This window comes from Capsicum annuum, chromosome 4 (assembly GCF_002878395.1).
Source record: "Capsicum annuum cultivar UCD-10X-F1 chromosome 4, UCD10Xv1.1, whole genome shotgun sequence".
Classification (NCBI taxonomy): domain Eukaryota; kingdom Viridiplantae; phylum Streptophyta; class Magnoliopsida; order Solanales; family Solanaceae; genus Capsicum; species Capsicum annuum.
The window spans coordinates 168963629-168979084 of record NC_061114.1 but is presented as its reverse complement, the minus strand read 5'-3'; the positions used below and the strand labels follow the sequence as shown (position 1 = coordinate 168979084).

General features: G+C 35.2%; 1 long non-coding RNA gene across 1 annotated transcript; it reads right to left on the bottom strand.

Moving 5' to 3' along the window:
- Positions 1-5547: 5547 nt before the first annotated feature.
- LOC124897673 lies at positions 5548-6253 on the bottom strand. Its single transcript, XR_007054472.1, has 2 exons — positions 6077-6253; positions 5548-5873 (listed from the first exon to the last, which is right to left on the bottom strand). It is a non-coding gene; the product is annotated as an uncharacterized LOC124897673 (long non-coding RNA).
- Between the last annotated feature and the right edge of the window lie 9203 nt (positions 6254-15456).

Below are 15456 nucleotides of genomic sequence, written 5' to 3'. Positions count from 1 at the left end.
AATAGAACTCAAGTTAGCGAAGTATTAAATATTGGTCAACAAAATGGGAGTGAACCCAAGAACTATTCTTGGGATAATCTTGTGCTTGAAATCTCTTTGAAACTTGATATTGATCTTTTAGAGAGTGATGAACGTGTTTGTTCTGAATCCATTCGTGAAATAGATCATGCTCTCTTTAGGTATAATGTCTTGTTTGAAAATGATATAAACACTCCCAATAAACCTAATGGTGAAAATGATGGTATAGCTTGCCTTGGAATTTATAGCCTATATGCTAACCCACTATGGTGTGATAACATTTCTCTTAAAGATGGAAATCTCTTCTTTAAAGATGAGAGTACTCTTAAGGGCAAGGAATGTGTAGTCTTGAAAACTACTTCTCCTTCTACTTTGTGTGACTTTATTGTTGAGAGTACTCATGGTGATGATTAGAAAACTAGTAGTGAGTACACACATGAGGACACCTTAGTAGAAGTCAACTTGAGTGATACTTTTCTCTACTCTTTATTAGCTTTGGATAATATGTATGCAATTGTAGAAAGTATGCCGTTTAGTTTGGGTAGAGACCACGGAAAAGCGGAGTGTTGTCTAGACCTGTGCCTATGGCCACTCTTCCTGTTTGACCTCGTGCCAAATGTAGAAATGCTGATGTCGGTGCACCCAACTTGTTGCTTTTTCCACATGACAAGCGAAGTGTCACTCTTGGTGAATCCCATAACCAAATCCTCTGTACATCTTTCATTGAGTTTTTAAAATTTCATTCAAAGGATCCTTGGTTATATTGTAAATATGTGCAACCTTGGCATATTGAAATAATTTGTTGTGTTAACCCTAACTCTCATGCTAGGAGGAGTTTGTATTTGTTTGTCCTCTCTTCAGTCTTGCAAGGTTTGGATTTAAGGTAGAATCCTTTTTCAAGAAGAGGAGGATGATACGGGACAAATAGTCATCTTATCTTTTGATGACATCTTTGGAGGCCAACACATAGAGGCTCAAGACTTGTCCACCTCGAGGATAAGAGAACATACATGGAAGATGCATTTTAAGCCTATCATTGAGCATACCATACATCAAGGACAAGAGTGGAAAATTGCTTGGAGCATTGAAGACGTGAGGACTCGCGGCTTTAGACACTTAATGGCTCACAGTTTTAGAGTCATCTTCATTGAGGACTTTTTGGTTCCTTCACTTTGCCCAAAATGCACTCCATGGCCACCCCTATCATTAAGGGTAGTGTAGTCATTTTGTCTCCTTTTGTAATGCACTATAAATAGGACATTTTAGGTCTTCTCTTGATAGTTGTTTAATGATGAAAATATGAGACATTGAAAATCCCCTCTCTTGAGAGTAGACCACCTTAGTGTAGTTCTTAGTTAAGGCTTGGATTAGCCATTGTACTTTAGGGCTTGAAAAGCCAATATTGTTCTTTGCTTGGAAACGGTGAATCTTGAGTGAGTTAATTTCCTTAGCAGTCACCGTAAGAGTGTGGTGTTGTTGTTACATTCATTAGGGGTTTTTGAGTTTAATATACTCTTTAGTTCCTAATTTTTGTAATAATCTATGTCTCACTATCTATTTTTACCTTTCTTGCAATTGTGTGTTTGTATCTTGTAATCGTTTGTTCTTGTTAAATCCGAATCTTGTGTTCATTGTATTCATCTTGTTCTTATTGTATTGTTGTTGTTTTGGTGTTAAAACACCTTGTAAACTCATGATACTTGTGTTGTTGTTATTGGCTAAAACTAGAACTCAAAAGGGTCCTCGGGTTGCTCTCAATTTTTGGACTATTTTATGTAGTTCTTGTTCCTTCCGTGGTCTTTCTTGTACCACTGGAAGTCTTTACAAAGCCACAAACTATATTGTTATAACCTTGGTTCCAAAAACTACTGATACTAAAAATTTCAAGGTGTTTCTGCCAATTGCATGTTGTACTAGCCTAATAAGCTCATTTCTAAGGTGTTAGCAACTAGAATGTACAACATTATGAGTGGCTTTATTTATGATTCACAGGCAGGATTTATTCCTAGGAATAAATGTAACACCCCAAAATATTTTAGAACCTTCGTGCATCCAATTTAGTATAAATTTAGGCTAAAAAATCTAGTTTCCAGGTTTTCACGAATCTGGTTCATGATTGATTGAAGCTTTCGCGATCAGTGGGAAAGTTTCCAAGATCAGTGGAGAGTTTCCATGATAAGTGTAAAAGTTTCGACATTCAGTGGAAAAGCTCCCATGATCAGTGGATAAATTTCTGGTTTTCAGTATTTGTGCTCATGAATCATGACGGGTTCCACGACTTGTAGAAAAAGTAGTGCACCTGTTCCTGAAAGTTACAAAATCCTTCTGATTTTCACGACTTGAGTTCACAGACCATGAAAGCTTCCATGACCCGTGGACTAAGTCATGAAAACTTGATTGTGAGAAAATTTTTAGGGTCAACTCAGGGGAATTCTAGTTATTTCCCTTGTGAGGTCGTACCCTTACATACTTAAAACGCCTTTTCAACAATCAGTTATGCTTATTTTCAAGAGAAATATGATTATAAATCGCTTCCTCCTTCCCTAAAATATTCTAAGAAGCAAGAACACCTAGGATTCAAGATTTAAGGCTTAAATTCAAGATTACTCAAATTTTTTCCATCTAAAAGGTATGTTGAACACACCCTTCTTCATATGCTTTTATAACGTGTGAATTTAATTATTATTTAAGTATTTTTTTGGTTGAGGGGTTCAAGCTGGGATTAAGGATTTTGTTTTGAAAAGCTTTCTATAACATTCCTCTTCCTTATGAATGGATGATTAAATCTTTATTTTGGAATTTTGAGACTACAATTGTTATTTGAATATAACGAAGCTTTATGTCTTAAAATTGAATATTAAATGGATGAATGTTTAAGCCATGACTATAAAGTCTCTTACAAATTTTGAATTGCATAAGGAATATTCATGTTTTTCTCTATCCTTTATATTATTCAAGGTAACGTGTTATTAAAATGGTTTGAAACTATAATGAAAAATTCAGTTATGATTTGTACATGATTTTTAAAGGCGGGAATTGAGAATCAAAATGTTTATATGGGTGCGTTGCATGTCTTGGTATGATGATACCAAATATGAATGTCTTAATAAAAGACTCCATGATAAATGTGATGAAAAATATTTTAATAGGGCTTAAAGAGAAGTATGTAGTTTCACCGAGAAAGTGTAGTCCTTGTGAAAAATACCTAAAACTGTGTTTACCGATGTAGAGATGTCTATCCTAAAAAATAGATAGTCGTTGTATGGTTGCTTAAAACAGAGGTATATGTTAATGCTATGATGGACTAATGATGGTTGCCTCATCCATGCAGCTAGCATAGACTGGAGCCCTACTAGTTAGGTATTAACTGGACCCATATAGTTCATAGGTTACTTAATGTCGGTGTAAACTACATAGTTCAGAATTAAAGGTTTTCAAGTGATTACTTTTCTTTCATGCTTTAAGTCACTTACTTAATATTAACTTTATTATGAGTTTATGATATGAATTTTATAAACTATTTATAAACTACTTTGGTTGCCGTCCACTGGGTTGCATGCCATTACTCATCGTACTGACCACACACTACATCCTTTCATGATGTAGGTTTCGAAGCTCATCTCCGTAATCCAATTCAGCATTAGGATTTCACTCAGGATGGCATCTAGCAAGTAGTGAGTCATCCATATTTCAGAGGATTGTGTTTATTTCTTTCAGTTAGACATGGTTTATTTAAGTTTTATAATATTTTTTGAGCCCATTCCCAACATAGGATATGCACTCATTTAATTAGAGGCTTCATAGACTAACTTAGTCAAATATTTTATTTCACATTTCAAGACTTGGGTTTTGAATCATTCCTGTTTTTGCACTTCATATTTTATGGTCTTAATTCTGCACTTTCTTTATGACTATGCTTATGATGAAATGATAAGGGGTCATCTCAAGCCTCATTGGTTTGAGATGCCCGTCACGACGAGGATCTCGACTCGGTTCGTGAAAGTAAAATTGCTTATAACATCATCATTGCTCATTAGCATATCAAAGGATACACCAGGAAACACATCTCACCAAGATGTATAATCAAGATAGACTTGAAGAATGCTTATGACTCAGTAGAATGGGGACTTTTTGAGCAAGTATTAGAAGAATTGAAATTCCCAGAGAGGTTTATCAACTAGATTCTTGAATGTGTTCAAACTATGAATTATTCAGTTATAGTTAATAGAGAGCCCACACCTCATTTTAGTGTTGACATAAGGTTGAGATAAGGAGGTCCTGTTTCTCCTTACTTATTTGCTATTATTATTGGAACAGTTAAGTAGGACTTTGCTATAACTACAACATGAGCAGACATTTAAGCAACATCCAAAGTGTTCCAGGTTGCATCTTACTCATTTATCTTTTGGAGATGGCCTTTTATTGATCCTTAGAGGTGATTTGTCTTCAGTTTAGGCTATTAGTTATTGTTTCATATCTTCTCTCAAGCTTCTGGATTGTAGGCTAACACGGACAAGAGTACAGTCTACTTTATTGGGGTTACACAAGTGGTTCAAGACAACATTCTTCAGCATCTTGGGTATACACTAGGAGAGTTGCCTTTTATATATCTTGGTATCCCCTTATTAACTAAGAAGCTTACTGATTTGCAATGGCAGCCTCTAATAAAGAAAATAGTTGGTCGAATTTCTACTTGGAGTGCTAGAAAGCTTTCTTATGCTGGTAGAATACAATTGGTCCAATCAGTGTTCTTTGGTATTCAGGCCTATTGGGCTTAGTTCTTTATCCTTCCAGCCAAAGTCCTTAAATCTATTGGAAGTTACCGCAGAAGTTATATGTGGTCAGGGGTGAATACTAATACTAAGAAGACAATTGTTACATGGGATAAGTTGTGTACACCTAGATCTTGTAGTGGTCTTAATCTCACAAACCTAAAACTCTAGAAGAAAGCTATTATCTCTAAGAGTAGTTGGGATTTAGCTCACAAGGAAGACAAATTGTGGATAAATGGATTCATTCCTATTATAATAGAGGGAACACATAATGCCTATACCACAGCAAGCAAGTTGGCTGGTAAGGAAAGTTATAGAAGTCAGAAGAAGTTGGATTTCAGTAAGTTTTACCACTGATCATAGGCAACAGAGTTTTACTAGAAAGGTCTATTCGAGTTGATTGGTGATCTTCCTAGAGTTTCATGGAAAACCTTAATATTTCAGAATGCAGCTAGACCTGAGGTCGTGTTTACAATGTGGTTATGCTGTCATGGTAAGTTGTTGGAAATGGACAGGCTCATTAAATGGGAGATTGATGCAGACTCTATGTGCTTATGCAAAGTTGCATTAAATGGGGAATTGAAGTTGCAGACTGTATGTTCCTTATGCAAAGTTTCAAGGGATTCTAGGACTCACATTTCGGTGGAATGAACAGTTATGAGGGAATTATGGGAGAAACTGTTAAAGTAGATGCGCAAACAGAGTCTAGCGACATCAACATGGAACCGACATATGACTTGGTTGTTGCTTCATGGCAAAGGAAAATCCGAGCTGCTCAATTATTTCGAATGATTTTTATAGAAACTTGTCATGTTTTATGGACTGTGAGAAATCAAAGGCTGCATGAAAATTGAGGAAGGAATACAGAAGCTATTGCTAGGGAACTAGCATACATTTGTACTCTACGAGCTCCTCTTAAAGCCCAGCCTCTAATTCATTCGTGGAAGATGTAGCTGGAGATGAGATTGTGTTAGCTTGTTTTCTTGATGTCTAGCTTAGTTGAGCAGGTAGTGTGCTTCGATTCAGGAGCCTCTACCCTGATTCCGCTTTGTTCTTTCTGATTCTTGATTGGAGATTAGCATACTGTGTTAGTGTAGCTATAGATTAGTAATGTTCAATGGTGATTAATAAAATTGTGAGTTATTAAGAAGAAAGAAAAAAAAAGTACAATCTATAAATATGAACTAATTTTGATTATAAACCTTGGATCAACTATCAAGTGATATAGAAAATAAAAATTTGTTAAAAGCATCAGATAAACTAAGATGAGTTCTATATTATCTTACTTTGCTGGTTTGTTTGTAATGCTACACAGGACTTGTAAGACTAGAGAGCTGGCACGAAACAAATACTAGTCAAGCACACGGTTTTGAAGGAAGGACAGACAGACTGGCCCCAATAGAGAGCATGAGCAATTATGCTACTGAATCTTGTGGCTTTAAATTAAAGTTATGTCAAACGTATCAAATACCCCTTAATCTTTTGGTCCTAAACATGTCACATGGAAAGTAAATTATTACCAAAAAAGAAAAGGAATCATTCTTTTTTAAGCAGATTAAAAAGAAAAATAGATCATTCGTTTTTAAACGGAGAAAGTATTAGATTTGAACGCGAAAAAGAAAGCAAGTGGGTATCATCCTGTCTTCTTTGTCGTTGCTTTATTGATGTTTTTAGGGGTAGTTTGGTAGAAGGGATAAGGAAAATGATTTTGAAATAAAATTTGGGATTAATTTTATTTTTTCATGTTCGGTATTAAGGGATCGTTTAGTGTGAGGGATAAGAATAAATAATTACCGGATAAAATGTTAATGCCTCATATTTTTTTGTTTGGTTGAATAACTTATATCAGAATTATTAATTAGTATCGGGATAAGTTATTCATCCCTTCTGGTGGTATAGCAATCCTAGGATAAGTTAATCTTGGATAACGTAATTAAAATAATAAAAATACCCCACAATTCTTTTTATAATCACTTTTCACATTCATGCATATTCATAATATTTTTAATACCATTTATAATAACATTCACAACCTCCACGACTCGTTATTTTATGATAAATCTTCATAATTTTTATTAAAAAAAATTATACTATATAAATATATTTTTTATTTATGAATATATTAGATGTTGAATTTGTTTGACTAATTATTATTGTTTATTTATATATTTTAATTTCTCATAAGAATAATAAAAACGTTGACTTCATTGTTGATTTACATATTTTAAATTAAATTATTTTTTAATCACTTCAAAATTGATAATATATATATATATATATAAATTAAAATGAATTTTAATATTTTATATCGTATGAGTGATATATTTTTAAATTAAGTGACATACACAATAAATTCTTTTTTACTTTAATAAATTTAAACTGGAAGTTTTATTTCAAACTATATAAGATGTGAGATTTATTTTCAAACAAACACGGCATAATCATAGGAAGGTATACACAAAAATATTTAAGTTGAATAAGATGAAAACTTTATTTTTAAATATACACGACATAATCATGGGAAGGCACACACACATAAAAAAATCCAAATAAGATCGAAGTTTTATTTTTAAGAATGAATATTTAAAGTTTAAAAATAAATTATATAAAAACTGTTAAATAAGGTGGAGGGTAATTTTGTAATCAATTAACTTATTCTTAGAAATTATACAATGCATATCAGTTTAAATACAACAAATCAAATACTCAATAAGAAATAATTCCAATATAATTAATCCTATCATAACTTATCCCATTATAATTAATCTCAACATAACTTGTATTCAAATCAAACGACCTCAAATATTATCTAGTCCCTTGACTATTTTATCCCACTATTTGTACTAAAATGATTAAATTATTATCCCATATAAAAGATGAAATAAAACAATTCCATGAGATATGCCACCTCATGAATATCCCTAATTACCCCATTCTGTGTAGCAAACTACCACTAATGTTAGGCTTACATCATTCACTCTTTGGAAACAATAAATAGACTGAAAAAAAATAGTTGATTCTGTTAGAGTTTTGACCCAAATTTTATTGATTCGGCCCAGAAAATTTCACGGTGTGACCTATGTTGGTGATTTTCAATGGCGGTAGCGTAGGGATCGGGCCGACAGAGCCAATATAGACCTTTATGTTTTTGGCCTAGGATTTATTTGTATACACGTATTATATAAGTGCATTTAGTGAGTTGTTTTGGGCATTCAGAAAATTCAGTCTTCTCCACATTGTACTCTATCTCCATTATAGTGAAACCTCCTTTGCCTCTGCCCGTGGTTTTCCCACATGGATTTTCACGTAAATCTGTGTGTTGTTTTTGTTTTCTTTTACTTATGGTTTGCTTATTCTGTTCGAATCATAATAAACTAGTATCAGAGCCTACTCGATTGTTTTCTCGAGGATGGCAACCATAAAGTATGATATTCCGTTGTTGGATCGCAACACCAAATTTTCTTTATGGCAGGTTAAGATGAGGGTTGTGCTCACGCAGATGAATTTGGACGATACTTTATTAGGGTTTGAGAAGATGCCCTCATCGTGGACGAATGAGGACAAACTATGTAAGGATCAGAAGGCTCTATCTCAGATTCACCTTCATTTATCCAATCAGATTCTACAGGATGTTTGGATGGAGACCACAGTCGCTGTATTGTGGTTGAAACTGGAATCGTTGTGTATGAAAAAAAGCATAACAAGTAAGTTGCATCTCAAGTAACGACTTTATTTCCATCGCATGTCTGAGGGTGTATCCTTGGAGGATCACCTATCTCTATTTAAGGAAATCATCTTTGATTTAGAGACTCTGGAGGTTAAGTACGATGAGGAAGATCTAGGGTTGATTTTGTTGTGTTCGCTGTCTGCATCATACACGACCTTTAGGGATATAATTTTATATAGTCATGATACCCTGATGAATGATGAAGTCTATGATACGTTGTTCTCTAAAGAGAAGATAAAGCATCTTGTGAATAGGTCGGAGACTCAAATAGATGGCCTCATTGTTCGAGAAGGAAGGACTCGTGAGACGAATTCTGGGGGTGATAACAGGAATAGGTCAAAATTAAGAAACAAAAAAAACCTGTAATTACTACGAGAAGAAGGGTCATGTCAAATTCGAGTGTTGGAAGTTACAGAATAGAGAGAAAAGAGAAGCTTTAAAACCAAAGGAAAACTAACCAGAGAAGTCCGGTGAAGCCAGTTTTATTAAAGATGGCGGTAGTGATGAAAAACTCTTGGTAGTTTTTTATGGTAACTCCAAACCCTATGAGGATTGGATTCTTGATTCAGCTTGTACATTTCATATGTGTCGTAATCGAGATTGGTTTACAATATATGAAACAGTCTCTAAAGGTCTTGTGTTGATGAGAAATAACACACCTTATAAGATAGCTAGTATTGGAACAATTAGGATCAAGATTTTCTATGGGATTGTGAGACCAATTGGTGATGTGCAGTATGTCCCAGACCTGAAGAGAAATTTTATTTCCTTGAGTACCCTTGATTCGAACGATTATAGGTACACGGGTGAAGGTGGAGTCGTGAAGGATACTAAAGGTGCTCTTGTTGTGATGAAGGGACAGAGAAAGTTTGCAAATTTGTATGTCCTGCAAGGCTCTACTGTTACAGGTGATGCAGCTATTTCTACCTCCTCTCTATCAGAAAATGACATTGCTAAAATTTGGTATATGCGTCTGGGGCATATGAATGAAAATGAGATGGTTGAACTAAGCAGGAGAGGACTGCTTGATGGGCAGAGTATTACCAAATTGGAGTTCTGTAAGCACTGCGTTTTCGGGAAAAAGAAGAGAGTCAGATTCACTAAAGGCATCCACTCAACTAAGGGCACACTTGATTACCTTCATTATGATCTTATGGGTCCTGGTAGAGTACCTTCTAGAGGAGGCGCTAATTACTTGTTGACTATTATTGATGACTATTCTAGAAAAGTTTGGGTTTTCTTTCTGAAGCAAAAGAATGATGTGTTGCCTACTTTCAAGGAGTGAAAGACTATGATTGAAAAGCAGACAGGGAAGCAGGCAAAATGCCTTCGGACCAATAATATTTTAGGGTTTTGTTCTAGTGAATTTAATGCTTTGTGCAAATCAGAAGGAATTGTGAGACACTTGACAGTTTGTCATACTCCACAGCAAAATAGTGTGGCCGAACGAATGAATAGAACTATAATGGAGAAGTGCATTGTATGCTCTCTAGTGTTGGTTTACCCAAGTCTTTTGGGGCTGAAGTTGCTTCCACGGCTTGTCTTCTTATTAACCGTTCTCCCTCAGTCACGATTGATAAAAAGACTTCACAAGAGGTATGGTCTGGTACTCCTACTAGTTATTCTGATTTGAGGATATTTGGATGTCCTGCGTATGCTCATATTGATAATGGAAAGTTGGAACCTAGATCTGTCAAGTGCTTATTTAAGGGTTATAAGCCTGGTGTTAAAGGTTATAAGCTTTGGTGTCCAGAAAGTAAAAATGTTATAATTAGCAAGGATGTTGTGTTTGATGAATCTGCCATGCTTTGGGCTCCCTCCGAATCTAGTGTTTCGCCTCCAAATGAGCTTATTGACATGAATCAGCAAAAGTCAAGCACCCATGTTGAATTACAAATTGGAGCTGAGCCTACACCAGTGCCTACTTATCAATTTAGACCAGAGATACAGATTGATACTATTTCTTCTTCACCACCAATGGCGCCACAATATTCTATTGCTAAGGAAAGGCCTAGAAGAGATATTAGACCTCCTCAGAAATATGCTGAAGCTAATTTAGTTGCTTATCCATTGAGTGTAGCAGAAGGTATTGATTTCGATAAAGATCATTCTTCTTACTCAGAGGTAGATAGTTGTGATGATTCCGGCCAATGGATGATTGCTATACAGGAAGAGATGGAATCACTTCAAAAGAATGGCACATGGGACCTGGTGAGATTGCCTAAAGATAAGAAATTTATCCATTACAAATGGGTATTTAAAAGAAAAGAAGAAACATCGGGAGTTGAAGATGCTAGGTACAAAGTAAGACTAGTTGTTAAAGGTTACAGTCAGGTACCAAGTGTTGACTTCACAGATGTTTTTTCTCCAGTTGTAAAGCATAGTTCGATTCGAGCCTTGCTTGGTATTGTGGCCATGCATGATCTTGAGCTTGAGCAGTTGGATGTAAAAACTACATTCTTACATGGAGAACTTGAGGAGGGCATCTATATACAGTAACCAGAGGGTTTTGTAGTCTCAGGAAAGGACTGTGTATGCTTGCTGAAAAAATCTCTTTATGGCTTAAAACAGTCTCTCAGGCAGTGGTATAAGAGGTTTGACTCTTTTATGACCTCTCATATGTTTCGAATGAGTAGTTATGATAGTTGTGTCTACTTTAAGGGGTAAGTGATGGTGTATTCGTGTATCTTTTCTTGTATGTTGATAATATGTTGATTGCAGCAAAGGATATGAGAGAGATAGTAAAAGTCAAAGCCCAACTCAGTAAGGAGTTTGATATGAAGGATCTAGGAGCAGCAAAGAAGATTCTTGGCATAGAGATTCTGAGGTATAGAAAGAATTATAAGTTATACTTGAGTCAGAAAGATATATTGAAAAAGAGTTTCACAGGTTCAATATGCAAAATGCCAAGCCTCTTAGTACTTCATTGGCAGCTCACTTCAAACTCTCAGCCATTTTATCTCCAAAGACAGATGATGAGTGTGACTATATGTCTCGAGTTCCATACTCTAGTGCCATCGGGTCTCTTATATATGCGATGGTGTGTTCCCGACCAGATTTATCTTATGCCGTCAGTACAGTTAGCAGATACATGGCAAATCCTAGCAAAGAACATTAGAAAGCAGTTCAGTGGATTTTCAGATACTTGCATGGATCTACTGATGTTTGTCTGCAGTTTGGGTGAAATAGAGATGGAGTAATCAGGTATATTGATTCTGATTTTGCAGAAGATCATGATAAAAGGAGGTCCCTTACAGGCTATGTTTTCATCATTAGTGGTTGTGCTATTAGTTGGAAAGCTACCTTACAGACTAAGGTTACTTTGTCAACTATTGAGGCAGAGTATATGGCTATTACAGGGCTTTCAAGGAAGCTCTTTGGTTGAAGGGTTTGTTCAGTGAACTTAGCAAAGACTTACAGATTACTACGATTTTTTGCGACAGTCAGAGTGCTATCTTCCTTACGAAAGATCAGATGTTTCACGAGAGGACAAAGCACATTGATGTGTTGTATCATTTTATGCGTGAAATTATTGCTCGTGGTGATATTGTGGTGAGCAAGATTAATACTCATGATAATCCTGCTGATATGATGACCAAGACACTACCAAGTACCAAGTTTGAGCATTGCTTGGACCTTGTTAGTGTTAGCTGTTAAGATGTGCCCTTAGGGGCTTTTGTGGAAAAGGTGGAGAGTTTGTCTTGAAATGAATTTGAGTTCTGAACTAGAATTCGTGTCAAGGTGGAGATTGTTAAAATTGTGACCCGAATTTTGTTGATCCGACCCAGAAAATTTCACGGTGCGACCCATGTTGGTGATTTTCAATGGGTTTGTAGTGGTAGCGTAGAGATCGGGCCAACAGGCCCGATATGGACCTTTATGTTTTTGGGCCTAGAATTTATTTGTATGCACATATTATATAAGTACATTTAGTGGGTTGTTTTGGTCATTCAAAAAATTCAGTCTTCTCCACATTGTACTCTACCTCCATTATAGTGAAACTTCGTTTGCCTCTGTCCGTGGTTTTTCCCGCAAGAGTTTTCACATAAATCTGTGTGTTGTTCTTATTTTCTTTTGCTTACTCTGACCGAATCATAACAAATTCAATGTCTAATTATCTAATCTAATTAACTTTGTTTTTACAATAAAAAACAAATAAAAGATTTACTTTCTTTTAAAATTAATACCGTTTAAGCCTTTTCAGAGAAGAAATCTCACACCCTTGAATGTATCTCTCCATATTATCAAATCTTCAACAGGTTTGTGTCCTTCATTTATCAAAAAATTGGCATATTAAATTGTTTCTCTCCAAATGTGTCAAATAGAAAAATTATTGACATTCAACAAATATCTGCAATCTCCAATAATAATTTTGAGAGACTGATTAGTTTAGGACGAGTTAATCATGTCTCACGAGTTATATAACATTAGTATATCATTTAACTTTCAGGAATGAGACTTTTTCATATATTAGTCATGTGCTGATGTTTGGGATGGTTTCGTCATCGCACGCAATATCGTATGTCAATATACAGTTTATTTTTTCATTACATTTTTCGGTCCACATAATTTATCTTTCAAGATAACATGATCAAAGTACAAAGAGAAAATAATACAGTATTTATTTAAGATGAATTAAGAAAGCCAAAATGATTCGATGGACGCTTGTACTATATCTGTTTTATAATGTGGATATTCCTACTTATATGTTTGTCATCTGGACCCTTGAACCCATTAAAAAAATAATATTTTAAACTCTATTTTGGTGTGTGTAACACAATCTCCCCACGTCAGCTTCCACGTCATTTTTAAATATTACATTAAATTCCACATCATTTTTAAAATACCACATAAAAAATTAAATATTAAATAAATTTAAATTGAGAAAGTAAATTAGAAAAAATCAACTCTTTAAATTTTTCATTTTTAATTCACCCTTTAAAAAAAAAATTCATTTAAAATTCACCTTTTTCATTTTTTATTTTTTCATTTTTAAAACCGAAACACAAAAAACACAGAGGAACGATGAGAGAAAGACTTCCGGCAAGAACTCGCCGTAAACCTCCATCAAGAACCAACCTCCTCCCCTTTCCTGTGTTTCAGTTGTCTCCGTTTTTCACTCTTTCTCCCATCTCTTTGTCTTTTCATTTTCTATGTATGCGTGTCGTGTATCTTTTCTGTATTAGTGTGTGGGTGTGTGTAAATAGGTGTGTGTATGATGATGGAGAGGATCTCCTCTCTCCAGCGTATGCGAGTGATGTGTGTATATGTATTGTGAGTGTTTTTGTAAGGATATTTTATTGAATTGTTTGGTTTAGTGGTGACAATTGCAATGGAGGAGGACGATTGAGGAGTTTGGGGGTGGGGATCTTTAATGGCATCGCAATTGGAGAGGGGAAGGAAGGATGATTATGAGAGCTTTTAAGGCTGCACTGGTGGTTTATGGGGTGGGGTGGGGTCAGGGGCGGAGCTATATTTGGCCAAGCGGGTTCATCCGAACCTTTTTCGGCGAAATTTTTTTACTATTTATATATACATAGTTAAAATTATTTTTTATGTATATACAGTAGATGTTGAACTCACTTCGATTAGTTCGTATGTTTACTTCTGACCCCCCTTAACGAAAATTCTGGCTCCGCCACTGGGTGGGGTGGGGTTGGGGGAGGGCGGAGGGGAGAGGAGGACGATTGTGGGTGTTTGTGCAGTAGCCGAATTTTGTTAGAGACAAGCACTTGGAGTTTTATTAGGGGTGAAATTTTCGACGAGGATGCCGGAGGAGTATGATGAGATGCCGGAACCTTCGATGGAGAGGAAGAGGCTGGCTTTTCCTTTCTTTTTCGACGCAGATGATGAAATGCTGCAATGGTGGTTTGTGGGGTGGGTGGGAGGGGGTGGGGTTGGCTTGTTCCTTTAAAAAAAAATAAATTATTTTAATGTAAAAATATCAAAAAAAATACTCTCACTCGCACCTCAAGCGTGTTCAGTCACGCGTTTCGTCCTACTCACCTATTTTAGTGCCACATAGATCCGGTCAACAGTCAAAGATCTTACAATATTGAGTTGAGGGGTTCAGATGACAAATTGTTAAGTAGAAATATTCACTTTACAAAATAAATCAAGTACAAAGGTCTACTGAACTATTTTGCCAACAAGAAATTGAGATACAAAGAGAAATCTTATTTTGTCAAACATGGCAGAAACTTTGATCGAAATGTCAAGAAGGTCAATATCAACATCAAGTTGATTGATGGGCAAATTGGCTCACCACCATTACACCACTAATTGAGCCCAAATTTCTATCTTCCATGACCCACATTTCATTAAAAACAGACTTGGCTTTCATAAGACTTCTCCAAGAAATGTGAAGCATTTTGCTTAGGACGTAGCCAATTCGATATGTTTGGATTATGAAGGCACTTGCTTTTAATCACATTAATTTTTGTGAGCATTATGAGATGGTTTATTTACACTTGGTAATGATTTAATCAAGTTGTTTTTACTTTAATGATTTCGATTTTTAATTTTAATTTTAAGTAATTTGATTGATTGAAATTTAGAAATATGGACTTCTACTAAAAGGTCATGAGATAAAAATGATTTTACAAAACCACAGTTAGAAAAAGCACAAATGAACCTTTTTTGTAACGAAAGTGGCATAGATGAACCAAACATTTAATGGCGATAGCATAAATGAGTTAAACTTTTAATGGATGTGATATAAAACATTTTTAATAGTTAAATCATATATTTGAGCCTTTTTCCAAAGAAAGTTATACAGATGCATGATTTATTAATAAACCTTATTTAACAGGCTTGACAAGTTACATGACTTCTGAAACAAATCAATATACTAGTATTAATATCTGGAAATTTGATGTTGTAAGATGAAGGACCACCAAGGCAAACGACAAATTCGTAGCCGCTAGCCATACTATGATC